Source organism: Pinus tabuliformis, chromosome 3_1 (genome assembly GCF_031772625.1).
Source record: "Pinus tabuliformis cultivar Carrire ecotype Pingquan chromosome 3_1, CPIR1, whole genome shotgun sequence".
NCBI classification, from domain to species: Eukaryota; Viridiplantae; Streptophyta; class Pinopsida; order Pinales; family Pinaceae; genus Pinus; species Pinus tabuliformis.
In genome coordinates this window covers 62,191,402-62,198,343 of record NC_142301.1, presented here as the reverse complement: position 1 = coordinate 62,198,343, position 6,942 = coordinate 62,191,402, and the positions used below count along the sequence as shown (strand labels likewise).

Genomic DNA, 6,942 nt, shown 5'->3' with positions numbered 1-6,942 from the left:
CATGCACAAGATTTTCCACTAATGAATGGCATCCGTGGAAGGTTGAAAATATTAACAGTTTTGGAAGTTAGTAGCCCAGATCGTAGTCAAGCTCTACTTAGGCTTTCTGTAAAGCTAAGGACATTACAGGCTCACCGTATGGAACACTGCAATGTTGTTTATAAAAAATCCTCGTCGCACAGACAATCTGATTCTCAATTTGCTGAAGGCTATGCAAACCTTGCCTCTGCCTACCAAGACAGTGGTCATGTGGAAGTTGCTATTAAGAGTTACAAACCAGCCTTGGCGCTACGCCCTGATTTTCCAGAAACTACATGCAATCTTTTGCAATACCATACAGTGTGTATGTCGTTGGGAAGACCGTGAAAGAAAAGTTTACAGAAAGTATTGACGGTGCAACAAAGATCCAAATCAGTTGAACAGAGATGGAGAGATGTCAAAAGCGGCGTGTTAAGAGGGTAAAGTGAATTTGACATTTGGCAGCTGATGCAACAAATGTCGGATCTGCAATCGCGGAAAGAATCTCACAACTGTCTCTCAAAGGATTTGCGGGAGACACAGCAAAAGCGCATGCAAGAACAAGTCTGGTATAAAGCCCCGAGCTTCTGAATCTCAAACAAAGCCATCAAAGTTAATATCACATAGAGATGAGGATGATACGTGGGAGTATGGAGGAAGGTTTCTAAGTGTTTGACAAAATGGTCAAACGAGAAAAGGTGATCTGGCTGTTATGAGGTGTGCTGTAAGACAAAGACGCAATCCAAAAGAAACCGCAGATTTGACAAGTATCCAATAATTGGTAAATGATATCGACTGCAATACTCATTCAGGCTTGCTGGATATCATTAAACAATGTACCCAAAGCTAAGACAAAGGAAGGGGAGGGCATTTGATATTTGGAGTTGCAGGGGTGCAAAGCATGGCTATGGAAATGGCGATCATGCGAAAAATCTCCAGTTCACCCTTGTTTAGGCCCGGATCGGCTATGCTACAAAGAGCTCTGCAATCTACTGTTGCTCTTTCCAACGAGGCCGACTACTCTCGTCTCAAAAAACAAAAGTCCCATGTCACTTGTCCAAAGCAGCTGAATGCTCCACTGGAGGAGGTCGATCTCGAGATTGCGAATATCATAGAACTTGAAAAAAATCGATAATGGAAGGGTATTGAACTTATCCCTTCAGAGAACTTTACTTCATTATCAGTCATGCACGCTGTAGGATCAGTCATGACCAATAAATACAGTGAAGGCTATCCTGGTGCAAAATACTATGGAGGAAATGAATTCATTGACATGGCAGAGTCGTTATGTCAGAAAAGAGCATTGGAAGCATTTGGTTTGGATCCAGATAAATGGGGAGTTAATGTACAACCCTTGTCAGGCTCTCCAGCTAATTTTCAAGTTTACACTGCTTTGTTGAAGCCCCATGATCGTATCATGGCACTTGATCTTCCACATGGTGGTCATCTGTCTCATGGTTACCAGACCGATACTAAAAAGATCTCAGCAGTTTCAATTTTTTTGAAACAATGCCTTATAGATTGGATGAATCTACAGGCTATATTGATTATGTCCAGCTGGAGAAAAGTGCAGTCCTATTCAGGCCTAAACTCATGATTGCTGGTGCTAGTGCTTATGCACGCCATTATGACTATGCTCAGATGCGCAAGGTTTGTGACAAGCAAAAAGCTGTGTTGTTGGCGGACATGGCACACATAAGTGGACTTGTTGCAGCTGGTATAGTTCCATCTCCTTTTGAGTTTGCAGATGTAGTGACCACTACTACACACCAGTCACTCCGTGGTCCTCGTGGTGCAATGATATTTTATAGAAAGGGCATCAAAGAAATTAACAAGCAGGGGCAAGAGGTTAAGTATGATTATGAGAAAAAGATTAATGAAGCTGTGTTCCCTGGTCTTCAAGGTGATCCTCACAATCATACCATAACTGGCTTAGCTGTTGCTCTTAAACAGGCAACTACCTCAGAGTATAAAGCATATCAAGGGCAGGTTCTCAGTAATTGTGCTCATTTTGCTAAGTGTCTAAGTGAAAGAGGTTATGAACTTGTTTATAAGGTTCTGATATTAAAAGTTCGGCAAAGGATCAAAGATGTATTTAGAATGGCAATCTGGACGTCAGCTGAAGAAGACAATGCTTTTTCTTTACCAAGTTTTAGTGCCTACCCTCAGCTATATGTTACCAGCATTGGTTTGGCAATACCACAAGTTCAGCATGCAATTCAAATTGTTGATAAAGTAAGAGGGATGGAGTGGCCTCCTGATGTGTTACAAGTCTCATTGGATGCCACTGTTGGAAAAAGTGCAGCCATACGTGCAGTGTTAGCAGAAACCAGTGAGGAAGACTGTGCTTTTAAATTACACAGCAGTTTCGTAGCGCGCTACGAAACTGCTGTAGGTGATGTTTTCAATACAGAATAAACAGTTTGACCGGGAATATTAGAAGAGAGACACCTGTACATCAATACAGCCTACACAGCCTACAGCTCATCTGGAGACATGGTATTTGGTAGCAGCGTTCAATAATTTGAGTTATTAAAGTTTGGGAACATGCTGCTACATTTTCGGAGAATGTTGGGAGACAGAGACCGTAAAAACAGAGCACATCTCTTGGTCAATTAATGAGCCATCCACGCAAATAGAATCCAAAGCTAGTTCGTTCAGTGTACTTTCCTTCAAGATACCTCAACCCAAGCAGCAAAAGGACATGTGTCAAGAGCCAGAAAAGCATCATGCTACGAGGAGCAAAGATTTTGGATTTTGATTAAATGAAAACCATTTGTAATTTCAGTTTAGCCATTATGTAATTAATAAATTAGTTATGCACTAGATAGGGATAGTCAATAGCCACCTTCGAGGCTCCCCTCATGCTGGAGGAGGAAGCTCGAGGTGGTTAAGCTTGTTTGCCTATATATGGATCAATCTTGGATGTAGAAAGGGTTGGAGATTTTATACAAAAACAGAGTTTTATTTGGGCCAATGTAAAAGACTTATTACAGTAATAGTAAAACAGCTGTTGTTTCTTCTCAAGATTCTCAATGGATTATATTGTTCAAATGTGATGGTGTTTTATTTTCTTAATGTTCTTTTACAGCCTTGTTATAGCACAATCACTCAGAATTCATATCTTATGCTCTGACTTCCTGTGTGTTTGGCAAGCTGTGGTTTTTGTGAAGTATGTTTGAACATTTAATGCAAAGAGCCTTGACTTCCATGAAATGACTGTGCTTTTGTTTACTAAGTGTGTGAGACTCCATAGCCCAATGAAGACCAATTTGATATGTGTCCAACCAGCTTAAAATTCATCTACTGTTTAAAGAGATTAGCCATCTTTTCTTGTCCTTAATGCATATTAAAAATCTGTGAGAGAGCCCTCTCTGACTAAGGAGGCTAACCTTAGTCTAAAGCCTGGTCTGAAACAGTTACATGAAATCTTGCTTGGTTGCAGCCCTTAGTACTGATTTTGTGATAACACCATCCATCTTAGCTTCCACGTCTTTCTTTAAACCATCCATCTTATCTTCCACGCCTCTCTTTAAATCATCAATCTTATCTTCCACGCCTTTAATTAAACCATCCATCTTAGCTTTTGTTACTTTTTGTGAGAGTGAAATTTGTTGCACTCGGTCTTGTAATTTTAATATATCATGTTGCATTTCTTCATCTTCTTCATGAGTCATGCTAGAACTTTGAGGTTGTTTACGAAGTGTTTCCATTTTCTTTCTTCAGTGCATCAATTAATAATAACTATGCTTCACTATGCCCTTTGAATTCCTTCAAACTAGTTTTTCAAACCAAGCTTATGCAAAATTTAAAAAAACTACACACCTTTTTTCACTTTGTAGGAGCTCGATATTGAATCTGATGTATCTCTGAAATTTCGGATCTCCAAGATCTGAAATTGCAAACTATGGTAGCCCTCTGAGTCCTATTTCCAATGCCACCAGTCTGATCGAAATTGGATTCTCCAAGAAAGCGTTATGCCCAATATTCCAAGATGACCCGATTATACACTTTTTCCGGTAGAGAGAACTTGTACGAAGTTCTATGTGTCACTGTTTCAACCTTTGGACCTGAAAATGATGCACAGAAAACTACAGTCCGTCCTCTTTCTGTAACTTCTTATGACATTTCAATATGATACTCAGAGAGAAAGTTATGACGATTTTCCCAAAGTCACATGTTTGGAATGTAATTCGGGAGTCTACAAAAACCATAACTTCCTTGGATCATATCTCTGAAAATATAACGAGACAAGATCTGAAATCCAGACCCGAGGATCATCAAGATTTCAACTCAAATGGGTTTTTTTTTAGCTTCTGAAACTTTGCAGAAAAAAATTATAGCGAAAATGCCAAGATGACCTATTTTGGAGCAGCAAAACCCTAGAATCCAAAAAGCTCTAATACCAAATGTTATGAAACCAGCTCACAAAAAGATAGATCAACGACTTCAAAATCAGCCTTTTTGAGGGGGCAATCTCTTTTACATTACACAAATGAACAATTCTTGGATGATACAAATAACAAAACCCCATTTCTATATATAGGAATCTAAGGAGTCATAATATAATCAAAGCCGACATAACAATAATAATATAAAGGCACAACAATAACAATAGTGGGCTTCTATGGGGCACAATAATAACAATAAAGGCTACAATGACAATAGTAATGGGGGAATCACTCGTATTATATGGACCTAACAAGATGTGTCAATCTTCATGCAAGATGCTAATACTTACAGGAAAATCTCATGGTGAAAGATCATCACAAAGGTAATTTTGATTTGAAGTGTTTATTAATTATTTTTGAACTAACATCTGGTTGGGCTTATGTAGCACCGTCAAAGGGAAGATTTGTGAATGACTTCCAAGTATACCATATAGAAGGATGTAATGTCCTTCTGAAAAATATGGCATGAAATTAGAATGACATGAAGCAAAGACAGATGGAAAATCTGATGGATGACTTTTTGATGAGTTGAAGACATGACTAAGTCATGAATAAAGTAATGGATGATCTGTGCCCTATATAGAAGTTCCCAAAGATGAAGACTCCCCCATGAAAAATAAAATTATGACATTGAAGGAAGGAGTTGCGATAGGTCCCCAGTTAAGAAGGAGCCTTAGAAGAACTTTCTTACTTGGAAGAAACTTGGAAAATTCCTAAGCAGGAAGCTTACGTACATTCCTTTGTGATATGAATGAGTACACTCCTTTAATGGAATAAAACCTCCTTTCTTGAAAAAGAGAGTTAGACACGTCATTCTGTTCTTCACCTGGGAAGACATAAGGAAGGATTGTGTAATCATTTGCCATCTGATGCTCTTTGAAGATGAGATAGGGTATCCAACAGTAAAAGTAGTAGTGAAGGACCGATATTCTTTGTGGGACTGGGGAGTCCAAGAAAAGAATAGTCCTTATGGAGCATTGTTGACTTGGGGTAGCATCAGATGTTCTCTAGCCATTAAAATTGGTGGAGAGGCTAAAGCACATGAGATCTCCAAGACCCAGAAATGGTTTGGGGAAATTCTGCCCGGTGAAGGAGATATTAAAATAATTAATATTTTTAATGGGTTCCGAAGTCTAAACTTAGGAAAAGAAAATATTAATGGGTATTAATATAAAACTGGGTTAGAAGGTTCTAAATGACATGGATCAAGCATAATCTAATCTTAGACGTTGATTAGAGATGTAATTTCAGTCATTGAAAACTCAACAGAAAAAGTATAAGAGGAGGCTTGAGGGTCAGTTAGAGATACACCAATGTGATCAGTCAGTTCGATTTTCTAGAGCGGGGTTTGCTAAGAGAAATCGAACTAGTGACCAGAGTTGCAGCGAGGGGCATTGAGTATGAGGCAGAGAGGTAGGGATAGTGCCGAAAAACCAACACAGAGGCAGAGAGGCAGACGCGGAGCCAGAGGGAGCCACGCAGAGGCCAACAGTGATTGCGCAGAGGCCAGAAGGGCCTGCGTGACCCACGCAGAGGCTGCAGAAGTGACACAAAGGTCCACAGAGGTTGCGCAGAGCCTCAAAGGGCTGACGTACAGGGCTTTAGGCTAACGCAGAGGCCAAGAGGGTTGACGTAGTACTTCAGAGTGGGCAGGAGAAGGTTTCGTGGAGCAGACTTTCAAAATATCTGCTTCCAAAGAGAGGTATTACTGCTAAATTTTTTCTCTGTTGGGTGAACCAGTTTGGCACCCAGTGTACTCAAGAAAAAATTGCTTAATAATAAAACCCTAAGAATTGTTGCACTGCTTTTCCCAAGCTGGGTTTTTCCGGGGACGATTGTCCAAAAATAACAGTGTCACTTGTGTGTTTTTTCATTTCTTTCAGTTGCTGATCTGTAGATGGTTGAGACTGTATTGTGTTTATTTCAGTATTTGTATGGTTAAATAACTTGTTAATAATTAAACAAGTAGGCGAAATAAACCAGAGAAAACAGATAAAATTTCTAACGGGTAATACTTGGAAATTTCAAGATGGTATCGGAGCATTGCAGATCACAGGAGAGCTAAAGGCACCAGCTGAAGCAAAGAATTTGCAGTAGAAACAGCTCTCCCGAGTGACAGAAGTTGTTCCTAGGCAGAAAGTAGCAGTGAAGGGTTGATGCAGAGAGCCTACATCATCAGTTCAAGCCAGAGAGAGCCCAGCGTAGAGGCAAAGGAAGACAGAAGAGGCTCACGAAGAACCACACAGAGACCAGGAGGGTTGACACAGTTGGCCAGGGGAGAAAATCAACCTTGTCGGGATTGCGCAGAGCCTAGAGGCTCGGTTATTCAGTTGCTGGGGCATAGGAAGCTATGGGCAGATTACAGAGAGTGAAACTAGTGGGGTGCTGTTGTTATCGAGGAAGAACAGTGCCTAACGGGACAGAACCAAGGTAGAGGGAGTCGCTACCTAGGCAGATTTATAGCCAAGAAATC

At 40.2% G+C, this 6,942-nt stretch overlaps 1 pseudogene; it reads left to right on the top strand.

Moving 5' to 3' along the window:
* The first annotated feature begins 876 nt into the window (after window positions 1–876).
* Window positions 877–6,566, top strand: LOC149185784 (serine hydroxymethyltransferase, mitochondrial pseudogene; annotated as a pseudogene).
* The last annotated feature ends 376 nt before the right edge of the window (window positions 6,567–6,942 follow it).